This window comes from Capricornis sumatraensis, chromosome 12 (assembly GCF_032405125.1).
Source record: "Capricornis sumatraensis isolate serow.1 chromosome 12, serow.2, whole genome shotgun sequence".
NCBI classification, from domain to species: Eukaryota; Metazoa; Chordata; class Mammalia; order Artiodactyla; family Bovidae; genus Capricornis; species Capricornis sumatraensis.
The window spans coordinates 40,076,526-40,091,691 of record NC_091080.1 but is presented as its reverse complement, the minus strand read 5'-3'; positions in this window follow the sequence as shown (position 1 = coordinate 40,091,691).

Sequence of the window (15,166 nt, the reverse complement as noted above, 5' to 3'; positions counted from 1 at the left end):
CCTTGATGTATTCCTTTTCCTATTTGGAAGCAGTCTGTTGTTCCATGTCCAGTTCTAACTGTTGCTTCCTGACCTGCATACAGATTTCTGAAGAGGCAGGTCAGGTGGTCTGATATTCCTATCTCTTTCACAATTTTCCACAGTTTATTGTGATCCACACAGTCAAAGGCTTTGGCATAGTCAATAAAGCAGAACTAGATGTTTTTCTGAAACTCTCTTGCTTTTTCGATGATCCAGCAGATGTTGGCAATTCGGTCTCTGGTTCCTCTGCCTTTCCTAAAACCAGCTTGAACATCTGGAAGTTCATGGTTCACATATTGCTGAAGCCTGGCTTGGAGAATTTTGAGCATTACTTTACTAGCAGGTGAGATGAGTGCAATTGTGTGGTAGTTTGAGCATTCTTTCGCATTGCCTTTCTTTGGGATTGGAATGAAAACTGACCTTTCCAGTCCTGTGGCCACTGCTGAGTTTTCCAAATTTGCTGGCATATTGAGTGCAGCACTTTCACAGCATCATCTTTCAGGATTTGAAATAGCTCCACTGGAATTCCATCACCTCCACTAGAATAGGTTAGTCCAAAAGACAGCTCCCAATGGCTCACCGGCCCTACCCCCTAATTAAAGTAACTTCCAGAAATAATTCTTCTTCAGATTGAATTATCTATGCAAATGATTTTTTAAAAAATTTTCTTTATTATCTATTTATTTATCTGACTGCACTGGGTCTTAGTTGTGGTATGTGGGATCTAGTTCCTTGACCAGGGATCAAGGGCCCCCTCATTGTGAACCTGGAGTCTTAGCCACCAGATCACCAGGGAAGTCCTTCCAAAGATTCTTTATTAATAATCTACATCAGGGTTTGGCAGACTCTCCATGGGCCAAATCCAGCCCACCTCTCCACTCTGATTGGAACACAGCGCACCCCTTCATTTTCCTATTGTCCACGGCTGCTTCCCACCGTAAGGACCTGGCTGAGTAGTTGTGACAGAGACCCTGTGATCCACAGACTGAAAAATGGCCTTTCAGGGGAAAAGTTTGCAGGTGCTTGACCTGCATGATTTAAGGATATAGTCATTTGATCAGAAGCGCCATTAACTTGCTTTCTCCAGTGGGAGTGTAATAGGGTTGGATAGATTACTTTCTGAAATAAGTGAGGGATTCAGACCTCCCTTCCTTCTTACCAGGGGTAGACCTGGGGCCTGGAATCTGGTTGGCTGGCTAAGGGAGCAGTAACCTCCAGTTACCAAGGATAGTAACCCACTTGCTCTGGTTTTCTGGGAATTGTCTTGGTTTTCAAACTGAGCCCCTTGTTCTGGGCAAACCAAGACAGTTAACCACTCTGACATGTAGTGAACAGTGTACAGGGTCTGGAGCAGACTGACGGGGTCAAATCCCACTTATATGACTTTATGCTGTGTAGCTTTGGGTAAGTTACTTAACCTCTCTGAACCTCAACTACCCTATTTGTGAACTGATTCTATTCTGAGAAGCGATTGTAAAGATTAAAGAAAGGACATTATACACAGAAAGAGCCCAGGATAGAATAGGCACTTATTAAATATTCATTCCCTTCTTACCCTTCAGACGATAATCAGCTAATATTTTTACCCAATCTTTTTTTCCCCAATCTTTAGCCAAAATTCATTTTTTCATAAAATTATCAGAAGGGAAATTTAAAAATACTGTTCTGTGCCCTCTATTTTCTAATGATGTTGTTTCTTTGCCCTTTACAAATAAATACCCCAATAAACAAATAATTTGTATGGCAGTGAGGGAAGTAGCCCACCCATGCAAAACTGCCTGGTTTTCAATTTGATAACTGTTGTATATTTTAAACATAAACACCTGGAGACAAGCGGTGGCTGAATTCTGTTTTGTCCAATTATGGATACATCCCAGGAAGGTCTGCTGTACCCAGCCAGTTAAAGTAGCTTGTGATAGGAGATCCCTGGTGGTCCAGTGGTTCGGACCCAGTGCTTTCACTGTGGGGCCTCGGTTCAATCCCTAGTCGGGGAACGAAGATCCCGAAGGCCACACGGCACAGCCCCCCTCAAAAGAAAAAAAAAAAGTAGCTTGTGATGCCTTGCGTCCATGACCAGATCCAGAACTTCTGGAAGACAAGATTCAGGGGCTTTTTCTAACCTGGTATTGTGTGCCTCTAATGGAGAATGTTGATAGAAAGCAAGCTGATAGAGGCTGTGAGTGCCACCTCACTCATGGTTCCTCTGAGGGATCACTGTGACCCGAGTGCTAAGTGGACCAACATGCTCATTAATTTTTTAAAGAGGTTAATAATACACAGACAGTGGTGTCAAATCTGATAGCAACCTACATGCCATCCAAAGTCCCCGAGATGAGATCAAAGGGACGAGACAATATTAACCTCATTCCAACTCTCAGCATTTTGATTTAACATCTGGTGGGTTAGCAAATGTGCAGGATGGAATTCAATAATGTGTACTTCCATAATAGTTTATACTCTCCATTACACTTAAAATCCTAGTTGGTCCCCAACAAATTCAATTTCTTTAACCTGTAGTTATAGGACTTTGAGAAATCAATTTTTTTTTTTTTTTTTACTAAATGAATTGGTCAAATCAATTCAAAACTATCAGCATTTAATTTAATATCCAGATTCTTGGTAAATGTACAGAGTGGAATTAAATATTGTGGACTTTTATGGTAATGTGTAACCTAAAAACTTCCAAATACATACACAATCCTAGCTGATTTCCAATAAATTCAATTTACTTGAGGCTGTGGCCATGTGATTTTAATGAATCAAACTTTTTAACTGAATTAATTGGTCAAATCAGCCAAAACTTATAAATTCAGTGAAAATGTCAGGGGATTGGCTGATTTGCATGGCTAATGCAGCAAAATAAGTCAGAGTAGTAGCTCAGAATACAGACTGCTTTAATTTGATTTAAACTATAGACATCTGTTTGCCTTTTTGATTGAGACAACACCAAAAAGCACTAGCTTCCAAACTTGGCTGATTCTACATTAGAATCACCTGGGGAGCTTTCAAAATGTCCAAAGCCCAGGCCACACCACAGACTGTTACATCAGAATCCTTGTGATGCTCCCGACTCGAGCCTCAGTCCCTTTGTAAATTCTCCAGGTGACTGGGAACCACTGGCATCAAGTTCAAATAATTAGGGGTGAAGCCACCATAATATGTTTTAGATTAAACTGAAAGCCCAAGTTGGAGGAGAAAAGACTTTGTAGTAACATACAGTAATTATATTAATAATAAGCAATCATTTATTACAGAATTTGTTTTGTTATGTAAAAATAGCTTGCTATTTACTGAGTTCTCACCAAGTGCCAAACATTGTGCCGGATTTTACATGAATTATTTTATTAAATTTTCACACGTGACTGAGAAGCCTTATGAAGCTGCTTATTTTACCCATTTTGCAGATGGAGAAATTGAGGCACAGGAGGTTAAATACTTGCCAAAAGATACACATCTAGCCAGCTGTCAGGTGAGGGCTGGCACAAAGCAGTGTGAGTTTAAAGCCTGGACTTGAATGATTTTTGAAAACCATTGACTTGAAACTCTGAGCTCTGTAGGTCTTTGAACTTCCCATTATTTCTTTGCTGGCATTGCTTTGGGATTTTGTTGTGTTTTTCCCTTTTGTTTCTGGATGGAAAGGCCTTTCCAAACAGTGCACAAAAGCAATTTCTGATGCCCCTGGGGAGGGAGGTAGCCTGACTTTATGCATATAATAGGCAGAGGAGTTAATATTCCACCTTAGAGCTCCTCTCAGGGGAGTTTCTAGCAGACTTAAAGCTCTCTCAGGCCCCAGAAAGAGAACCTGAAACAAAATCTCCACGTCAAGGAAAACGGACGTATTTGCTAAAGCATGTTTAAATTTTAATCTAAAAAGAGTAACAATATAAAGGGGCTTTCATTCACTGCAAATCTGGTCATTTCACAAAATCTTCACTGTTGACCTTTCAACCTGGATGGGTTTGTTTCAAGGTTTTTGAGTTTTGTTTGTTTTTAGGCCTCCTAAATAACATCAAATAATATCCACTCAGTACCAGCTGAAATCTTAACATTTAACTGATAAACGTTGACAGTTTTTGGTTGCACAATGAAAAACAAAAAAAAAGAAAGATGAAAATCTAATGTCACGGTCATTGGCAGCTGTTTCCTGTGACAATTATGGCGCTGTACACTCATTTCTGCTCAGTGTCTTCTCTGTCCTTTGCACACAGAAGGTGAGAGAGGAGCTGAAACTACCCCCAGAAGTTCCCCCAGGACCAAGGCCAATCATCAGAGCAGAATCTGGGCCAATCTCAGCAATTTTTTTTCTTCCGCCCACTTACCTCAGGAGAGCAAACAGTTTGTCTCCTTCCAAGGACCCGCCCACCCCCAGCAACGTCTGGGTGGGGTTCGCGCTCTGCCTGCAGCCCCCAGGCTTACTGCCCGGCTGGGACCTGCCACTCAGACAGAGCAACTTGAACTTGACCTTGGAAGAGACCGGAAGTTCTTCTGGCAGCAGGCACCAGGGAGGGGCTGGGGGGAAGCGACCTGACCCTTGGAAGGCTGGGTCCTGGCAGCCCAGTGCTGCCAACTATACCCACCTTCGAGAAGCGGGAGGACCCTGGGCTCCAACAACGCTCTGCGCCCCCAGTGTCACCTCCCACTCTCCTTTGTGGCAGAAGAGCCCGGGGCTGGAGGTGACCAGGACCCATCCCTGTTTCGACTGCTTGTGGGCAGAGCAAGGGGTCCGTTTAAATTTCCTTTTAGGCGTCCTTCTTAAAGGACTGAACTTGCGGGAATCCCCTGGAAGTCCAGTGGTTAGTAGGACCCGGCGCTCTCACTCCCGCCATGCGTTCGATCCTTGGTCGGGGAACTAAAATCTTGCAAGACGCACGGTCAAAAAAAAAAACAAAAAAAGATATAAAAAGGTACTGCCAATGGTGCTGTCTAAATAAGACTTAGGTTTTCGTTTTAGGAGTGTAGCCAAAGGAGAATGTGAGTCTTGTCACTAGCAGGAAAATCAAGGGAAAAATTATTTTAAGGCGATGATGTCAAAAGACTGAACGACTCTCTGGGGTCAGGCCAGGCACCGAGACCCTCGAGGGGTGGAGTCAGCTCTGCGAAGAGGGGGCGCCCGTCCCCCATCACCTCGTGCAGAACAGGGGATCCCTGGTGCTGGCCGTCGTGGAGGCGGGCAGCGATCGGGCTCCTCCACAGCCCCGGGGCGCACTGTGCGGGGGGCTCCGCGCCGGCAAGGCGGCCTCGGTGGGCGCTGGGCGCTCCGCGCGGCGGCGGCTTCTGGCTCGCGTGGCGGCGGCTGGCGTGCTTCCCGGCGGCTCCCGGCCGCAGCTGCCGAGCTATTTGCAGCCTCCACATCCTGAGAGCCGAGACCAGGCCGCTCCCCAGGGCGACTGGGAAGCGGGAGGCCAGGCGGGGCCTTCCTGGATCAGGAGGAGGGGGCCAGGCAGTTCGGAAACAGCGACCTGCAGGGTCCGCAGGCGCTTCTGCTGGGACTGCCCGGGGAAGTCCTGAGCCTCAGCCGCCCCCACGCCTCGTCAGAGCCCCAGAATGAGGGTTAGCAGGTGGGTGACCAACCCAGCTGGAAAATGAACGAACTTCCCGCTGCAACGCCCCAGGGAGGCCTTTCCAGACGGTTCTCACCCCCCGCCCCCGCCCCCGCCCCCGCCCCGTTCTCCCACTTCCATCACTCACCTTTAACAGCATATCCTGAGCAGCATCCAAAGTGCTCTTTCTTACGTGTTTGTTTACTTGTTCATTGTTGGCCTCTTCCAGAAACGTGCAGGCTCCTAGAAAGTCCTGTGGAAGACGCCTGTCTGTTCCGCTGATCGCCTGTCTCCAGGGCCAAGGAGGGGTGCCTGGCTCCTTTGTAAGAGAATGAAGGGATCCGGAAAGAGAGGCGGCCTGCTGAACTATCAACGAGCCGGATTTCTCACCTTTCCGTTCGGAGGAGGTGTTGTCATCAACCTGTAGAGAGAAACTGGATTGATTTGGGGGGTAAGGAAGTTCATTCTCCCTGGCTTTATATATATTTTCCAACCCACTGCTAAATGTTAGTGGTCTTTAGAGTCTTTATGTGATGTATACCACTTGTCAGTATTTATTTAATGTAATCTATGTCATTTAAAGAAGGTTAAATTATAGGGTAACTAGAGAGCGACAATAATATAATTTAAGCACAATCATTTAGAGGAGGATTTCCGCCATAAAACTTGGTTAAAATACATTTGAGACAGACACTGTTCAATTCATTGCACAGATTTGACTTTGTGACAGCTCCAACATAGTCTGTTGTATTTAATAAGAATTCCTGCCCATAAAAGAAGATTTAATGACATTAATGAAATTGCCTTTATGTATTAATGGAACCCAAGGAGTCTTAACTCTAAAAGCGAATGTTCTTTAAACCTAAATATTTGATACTCAAAAAAATCAGCTGAGAAAAAACTTGTTGAAAGTGATGGTTCTATCTGATAATGGTATCCACATCTGGAGATACTGTGACAATTACTTTATGCAGTTGAGAAATTAGTGTCCATTCTTCTCAAGGTCTTAGAGTTCATAACTTATTTTTTATACTTATAGTGAAATGTCCCCATTTTTTTGCAAGCTTTATCCCAGATCCCTCTAGGCAACTGGGAGGTAGGGTATGTCAACCTAAATTTCTAGAAATTGTATCCTATTTGGTATTAAAACCCACATGTTAGAATTTGTAGTTTGCCACAGGGGAGAAAATGAATTCACTCCCAAAGCACTTGTTTAAGATCACGCATGTGATCCAGCAGTCAAAGGAGCATCCCCCACCCTCCTAGGACTGACAGCCCTAGTGGAAAACCATCACCCCATCGTTTGAACGGAGTGACAAACAGTTGTTTAATTTGGGTTGCATTCTGACTGACTCTCTTTTAAATGGAAAATAGAAATCTTGTGCAAAAGAACTTGGCTTTAAGGTCACGTGTCTTAGACATAGACATAGGGAACTGGGAACCCAGCACCCCTGCCTGCAGATTTGGGGGGAGGCTGCCATAGTCCCACTGCGGATGTGCACTAACCCTAGAGGTGTTGGAGGTCCTGAGTAGCCCCCTCCAGGGGCCACAGGTACCCTGTTTCACTGGAGATTTGGGTCAGGAGAGGAAGGAAGTAATGGGATAGGCAGAGTCCACCTGGGAGGAAAGAAGAGACTTGGGATGTCTCATCACAAATTTTACAGATCCCCAAGGGGCTCTTCCATACCTTGGACTCTTTCTCAAGGAAAGGACATTTGAGTGTCTGCCCTATTTTTATCATTTTATCATATGTTAGAAGTCATGCTAACTAATTAGGTAGTGGGCCACCTACACACAGTAAAATCATATGTTGAATGGTACAGTATCTTATACTTGTAGCAGCCACATTTCAATGAATAAAATTTCTTTTAAAATTCTTGTATAAAAAAATTGAAAGACTGCTTTATACTGGATGAAAACTTAGATTTCAAACCTAATTTTGATCAGCTTTATCATGAATACATTTTGTGAGCTTATTCCTTAAAAATCTTTCTCAGGCTTTCTCCTCTTAACTCTCTAAAGTGATACCAGATGGGTTTTATTTTGTTTTTAGCTAAAATTGGATCCTGGGAAAGAATCTAGTGTAGATGTAAGAAGATGACTGTCATCTGACAATTTCCATTACTTACCTGACTCCCTCCCTGGATTTAAAAGAAACCAGAAACTTTATGGAGACCTGCATCCCCAAACCTTTGGGAGGAAGAATAACAGTTCTGTGTTTCCAAAAATTAGTAATAGCTATTCCTTGTAAGCGGATTGCAGTGCAATCACAAAAACCTGCCTATCTCTAGTAAAAAAGTTGCCAGATTTCCTTTCCCTGGAACGTGGCTCCGAAGAGGCTATTTCATTGCAAAGAAGGTGCTTTGACTGGGTGCTCAGCAGGTCCCTCAACAAGGCAATGTCAATGGTTGTAAGCAAAGTTCCCTAGAACTATGGAGGGTATAGGCCCTCCATACCCATTAACAGGAGCTCCTGTTTAAGTTTTCGGCCTGTTACCCTGCTACCGTGCAGGCTGCCACCCTTGGCCCAAGTGTTGTCTGCTAACTTGCCACCAACAAGTCACTGGAACAGCATCAGACTCCCAAACACTATCCCAAGCTCCCGGACAAGTCCACTTATTTATCGCATGCTTTCCTCTTGGTTTACAGCTTTACATAAAAAGAACTAAAGCACATATTAAACTCTGTCATCAGCATTTATTCATCTTGTGGGTTATCCTTTCATCCTACTTGATGATAGAGGCATGAAAGCTAATAAAGATATATTTTGAGGTTAACTTCTATTTGTACTAGCGGTTTCTAAATAATTTTCCCATTTAGAAAATATATTTCTAGTAAAACAAAAGAGAAATGTTTTTAATGATGTTTTAAAATTTGTTATTATTATTATTATTTTTGGCTGCATCACGAGATGTGGCATCTTGGTTCCCAGATCAAGAACTGAACTTGTGTTCCCTGCACAGGGAGCACCGAGTCCCAACCACTGGACCATCAAGGAAGTCCCATTTTTATGATTATTAATAATTGCCTACTAAGACTCCTTGGTTTTAAAGGTGAGAAAAAATTTTATTGGGCCTTAAAATGAAGACATAGCAAAAAAACAATAATAATAAAACTATATCTCTGTTGTTTTTTTCCAAGTCAGTTTGATTCTTAACTGTTATTCTTTAAAAATTCTCAAGACCTTAACATTAAAAAAAAAACCCTTCAAATATTAGATTTACAATAACATATCTTACCTAATTTTTAAAAATAAAATCAATATTACTTCTAATGGTTCATTATAATTATCTGTAGAAGCTCAGTATATATAAATTCATGATATAAAGTTTTACAATATTGATCTCTAAAGTTTTGGTCCTAAAAAGAAGGGGAAAATTTATATTACTTTTCAGGTTTGATCCATATAGTATAAAATCCAATACTTATCAATGTATGAAATAAATTCCTATAGGACTGACTAAAAGATAATTTTTTAAAAAATAATTAATCCAATTTTATGTTGACCTGTTGACCACTATTTGATAAGACATGTACTCCCTAGAAGAATTGTTGACCTGTGTCTCAGTGTTAAATCACATGTGAAAACACAGTTAAATGTATTTAAAGAAAATAATTCTGATACAAATGACTAGTAAGTTTTGGAAATCATGTAGATTATTATGAAGAATACAATTAGATCCAATGAAACGAAAAGCAAGAAGCTCTAATGGTTTTGCAAAAATTTCAAAGTTTTTTCACCCATTCCAATTGATCCACACGTTCTCTTTTTGCAGTGCTGCAATTACTTGAATATAAAAGTGCTTTCTGTTAATCTTCAACCTGAAAAGTAGTAAAATAACAGAAGCATAAAGGGGAATGGACATTTCAACCCAACAGCTCTCCAGGTTTTTCAGGCTTTTAATCTGCTTGCTTTCGAAGGCTTACCCCTTTCACAATTTCCCCCACTGCTTTATAGAATCTTAGAAATCGTGAACCTACATATCTCTTATATGTAAAATTGTCTCAATAGCCTTTTAAAAAGTTATTACATTTGGGTGCAAACTTGCTCAAGGCAGCTTGGTAAAACCAAATTAATCGTTTCACTTCATTCAAAAACTGACTTCAAATTCATCCATTTAACTTTGAGGAATATGTATAACCTAACAAAATAATCATGGACACAAAAGTATGGGTATAAGAAAAAATGAGTCATCTTAGCCTTATTCAAAATACTTAAAAAATCAATAAACAAGGTCCTTCCTACAGAAGGGAAACACAGGGAACTTTATTCAGTATCTTGTGACAAACCATAATGGAAAAGAAAATGAAAAAGAAGGTATATGTATGTATTCATCACTTTGCTGCACAGCAGAAATTAATACAACATTGTAAATCAACTGTACTTCAATAAAACTAACTAAAAAATCAGAAACCACACAAATGTCCAATAAGATGGGATTGACTAGATAATTTATGGTATTTAAAAAAATTAATTTATTTGGCTGTGCCAGGCCTTAGTTGTGGCACATGAAATCTTCAGCCTTTAGTTGTGGTATATAGGATCTAGTTTCCTGATCAGGGATTGAAGCCGGGCCCCCTGCATTGGGAGCTCGGAGTCTTGGCCACTGGACCCCATCAGGGAAGTCCTCCAGCAACATCGATTTAAAATACATTTGGCACAGAATGTATGATATTTTACATTTACTCAGTGGAAAACCATGGAGGCAGTAGAAATGACGCAATGCAGAGCACAATAAGAATATATGATGACAAAGTTAGTGTAAGAAAGACTGTTTTCAGTAAAAGTCATTTTCAAATAGAATGTTTGTAAATATGTTACCATTTTTTGGTAAAACAAATATATATAAACAACTCAAAACAACCCAATTTGAAAATGGGCAAGGCGGACTTTCCTGGTAGTACAGCGGGTAAGCATCCACCTGCCAATGCAGGGGACATAGGTTCGATCCCTGGTTCAGGAAGATTTCACATTCTGCGGAGCAGCTAAGTCTGTGCGGCCACAACTACTGAGCCTGTGCTCTGCAACAGGAGAAGCCATGGCAATGAGAAGCCCGTGCACCACAGTGAAGAGGAGTCCCCACTCTGCAACTAGAGAAAAAGCCCAAGCACAGCAACAAAGACCCAGGGCAACCAAAAACTAAGTCATCTTTTAAGAAATTGGCAAAGGACTTAAATTAGTTCTCCCAAGAAGGTATGCAAATGGCCAATAAGCACATGAAAAGATGCTTAGTAAAGTTATGACCAACCTAGATAGCATATTCAAAAGCAGAGACATTACTTTGCCGACTAAGGTCCGTCTAGTCAAGGCTATGGTTTTTCCTGTGGTCATGTATGGATATGAGAGTTGGACTGTGAAGAAGGCTGAGCACCAAAGAATTGATGCTTTTTAACTGTGGGCCAAAGAATTGATGCTTTTGAACTGTGGTGTTGGAGAAGACTCTTGAGAGTCCCTTGGACTGCAAGGAGATCCAACCAGTCCATTCTGAAGGAAATCAGCCCTAGGATTTCTTTGGAGGGAATGATGATACAGCTGAAGCTCCAGTACTTTGGACACCTCATGCGAAGAGTTGACTCATTGGAAAATACTCTGATGCTGGGAAGGATTGGGGGCAGGAGGAGAGGGGACGACAGAAGATGAGATGGCTGGATGGCATCACTGACTCGATGGACGTGAGTCTGAGTGAACTCTGGGAGTTGGTGATGGACAGGGAGGCCTGGCGTGCTGTGATTCATGGGGTTGCCAAGAGTCGGACACGACTGAGCGACTGAACTGAACTGAACTGAATCATTAGTCATTAGGGTAATACAAATCAATACCACAAGGAGATATACCCACTAGGATGGCTATCATAGATATATATGGAAAATAGGAAGTGTTGGTGAGGTTGTGGAGAAGTTGGAATGCTCATCCATTGCTAGAGGGAATGTAAAATGGTTCAGCTGCTGTAGAAGACTCATCTTAGCCATCGTGGCCCCTCAAAAGATTAAACAGAATTATCACATGATCCAGTAATTCCACTCTTACATATGTACACAGAGAACTGAAAATAGGTATTCAAAACAATACATGAACATGCATGTTCATAGGAGCACTGGTCAAGTGTCCATCAATGGATGAATAAATGAATTGTGATATATACCACCAATGGAATATTATTCAGCCACAAAAAGGAATGAAATACTGATACATACCACTATGTGGATGAACCTTGAGAAGCAATGCTCAGTGAAAGAAAGTAGACACAAAAGGTCACATATTGTACAGTTCCATTTATATGAAATACCCACAATAGGTAAATCCATGGAGACAATGCAGATTGGTTTTTGCCAAGAGTCAAGGCGGGGGTGGGAATTGATGGTACAGGATTTCCTTCTGGGGTGATGAAAATGTTTGGAACTAGTGGTGGTGTTGCACAACACTGTGAATGTACTAAGTGCCACTGAATTGTTAATTTTATCTTATGAGAATCTCACCTCAGGTTAAATAAGTAAATATATACACATATATTTTATTTATTAATCACATATATATGTGCTGCATTTCCCAAGTGGTGCTAGTGGTAAAGAATCTGCCTGCCAGTGCAGGAGATGCAGGAGATGCAGGTTTGAACCCTGGGTCAGAAAGATCCCCTGGAGGAGGAAATGGCAACCGGCTCCAGTATTCTTGCCTGGAGAATCCCACGGACAGAGGAGCCTGGTGGCTATGGTCCATAGGGTCGAGAAGAGTCGGACACGACTGAAGCGACTTAGCACCAATATACGTGTATATAGCATGTTATATATATATAAAACTAGAAGGGCACATAATATGTTAATCGTTGATAGAATTGTAGATTTTTGGTTTCTTGGTTGTTTTCTTTCAATTTATGTAAATTTCACTCACAATAACAGTTTTTCAAAAGAGATTGCAGTGCTTTGCAATCCTTCCTTCTGGAGTTCAGGCTGCAGTTCTAAGGACTCATAAGCAGCACACATTCTTCTGGGGCTTCCCAGCCCTTTAGAATCAGGCAGCTTATCACTTTCTACATGATTGACAGTATTTTAGTTTTTTTTGCCTGCAAGTGTCCTGAGTCCAGGTAAACAGAAGGAGGAAGGCCAGAGAGGAATCACAGGAATCACAGCAGTGTGCTGATTTGCTGGAACATCCACAATCGTAGCCAAGACAGGGGAACCCAGGCAGAAAAAGGAGAGTTAGGGAGGAAGGCTCCCAGCTGTGGCACTCCCCCCACACACACCCGGTTCCTGTCCTCACAGGGAAGGGGAAGAAACTCGTAAATTGTTTTGCACCTGCTCTTAGTCTGATGCTGCTAGATTGTTTTGATACTGCTTTTGCTCCCTGAGCCAGCCTTTGAATTTTGGTGGGCCTCTACCAACTCACTGCTCTGTGCAAATGCACCGGCTGGACTCCAAGAGCCTAGAGCCTTTCACTTCTAATGTGCTAGGACCCTATAGTGGCACTATGCTTTACTCTTTGTTGTCATTCAGTCGGTAAGTCGTGCCTGACTGTGACCCCGTACTGCAGCCCACCAGGCTCCCCTGTCCTTCACCATTTATTTCCCAGAGTTTGCTCAGATTCATGTCCATTGAGTCAGTGATGCTATCCAATCATCTCATCCTCTGTGGACCTCTTCTCCTTTTGCCTTCACTCTTTCCCAGCATCAGGGTCTTTTCCAATGAGTCAGTTCTTCACATCAGGTGGCCAAGTATTGGAGCTTCAGCTTCAGCATCAGTTCTTCCAGTCAATTTTCAGAATTGATTTCCTTTAGGACTGACTGGTTTGATCTCTTTGCAGTCCCAAAGCAATGACACCTCTTGTTCCTCTTGTATTTAAAAAAAAATGACTTCTCAGCCTGTGTGTGTCTAGCCCACTCACCATGCCCAAGTCCAAGTGGCATGAGCAAGACGTGAGGTTCCCTGAAATTTAGGCTGGAGAGTAGGGAGGGGGCTGCCACGTCCTTGCTCTGAACAGCCCCAAGTTCTTACTCTTCACAGTATTGAGTAATGTACAGCTCACCCCCAGCCATGCTTATTTGCTTTAGGACTTTTCTTACTTGATTATGTTCAGAACACTTTATAGGATGATCCCTAGTTGAAACCCAATGAAGGAAAAGTATGATAAAGGCTGTAATTGGAGATTTCATGTAATTCTAAGGAGCTTAATTCCACTTTAAAGTCTATTAATACAATTGCACTTATAAATGCATTTGCAGTATGCCCTTTTCCTAAAGTACCGTCTCCAGCAAGGAGGTGAAGCAGTGGTCATCTTAGCCCGTTTAAGGCAGATCCTCAATATCCATTCCTGTTTTCCAAATAACCTATTATCTCCTAGTGCCCGGAGTCCGGCCCACACAATCCTTGACTATAGTTTGTCTCCAAAACTATTGGTTACAGCTTCTGTAAAGATTGACACACAATCTCTGCTAGAAAAATCCCTCCCCAGGTAAAGCTCCTGGATTCAAGATGCCAAAATACGAAGTTCCTCATTTTCACACAATGAATTCATTATTGCAGTAACTTTATAGAGAAACAATTTGTTCAGTAAACAGTCTAAATAGTCAACCCAAGGGTCTCTCATGTCTGATTCTACCTCCTTGTGTTTGGATGGCTCTGAACAAACGACAGTATTTCAGTATTTTAATTTCTCATCTTTTAAAAATGGAGAGTCTGTAAAGCAATTATCTTTCAATTAAAAAAATTAGGAAAAAAATAATGCAACAAGGGGGAAAAAAAAGGGAGACATTTCATAGAGCCAAAGAATATAATAATCAGTAAAAAAAAAAAAATCCTGATTTATCTTAGAAATCATTTCTAAAAACTTTCACAGTAAGGATAGCCTTGGGGAAGGGGTCATTTTGTCAGTAACTGCCAAATTTTTAATGCACTTATCTTAACTCAGCAATTCTATTTCAAGGTGTTCACTGTGGTAGTTAGGAATAGCAAAAAATAGCAAACAACATGAATGACCATCAGTAATTATCAAACGTATTATGGAACATCATACCATGGAATGTCACTTGTATGTTTGAATTGTGTGACTGAAAAGAAAAAAAAAGTACGAGAGTCTCTTTAACCCTTTCTCACTGATTTTCTCACCACTGTTGATTGGCTTTCATCCTCTGGATCCTGGACCCTGCCATCGTTCAAGCTGCCGTAATTCCTCATATTATCCAGATCTGTACTACTACTTCCTCCTTTTCAGCCAGTTACACCTATAGTCCAAACCAATGACATGACTCAGGCTTCCCTGGTGGCTCAGATAGTGAAGAATCTGCCTACAGTGGAAACCCGGATTTGATCCCTGGGTTGGGAAGCTCCCCTGGAAAAGGGAATGGCTAATCACTCCAGTCAGGATTCTTGCGTGGAGGATCCCATGGACAGAGGAGCCTAGTGGGCATGTAGTTCGTGGGGTCGCAGAACCAGGCACTGAGTGACTTTCATTTTTACTGGTAGCTGTGATTCCAGACCAAATCCTACTAGAAGGTGGGGGCATATTCTGGAGTATGGCCCATTAAATTATGCCTGTCATCCCATGTCCTGAGCCAGGGTGTACTGTTAAATAGCAGTGTTCCTAGACCAGAGCCACATTTTGCCTTGTTACTCCAG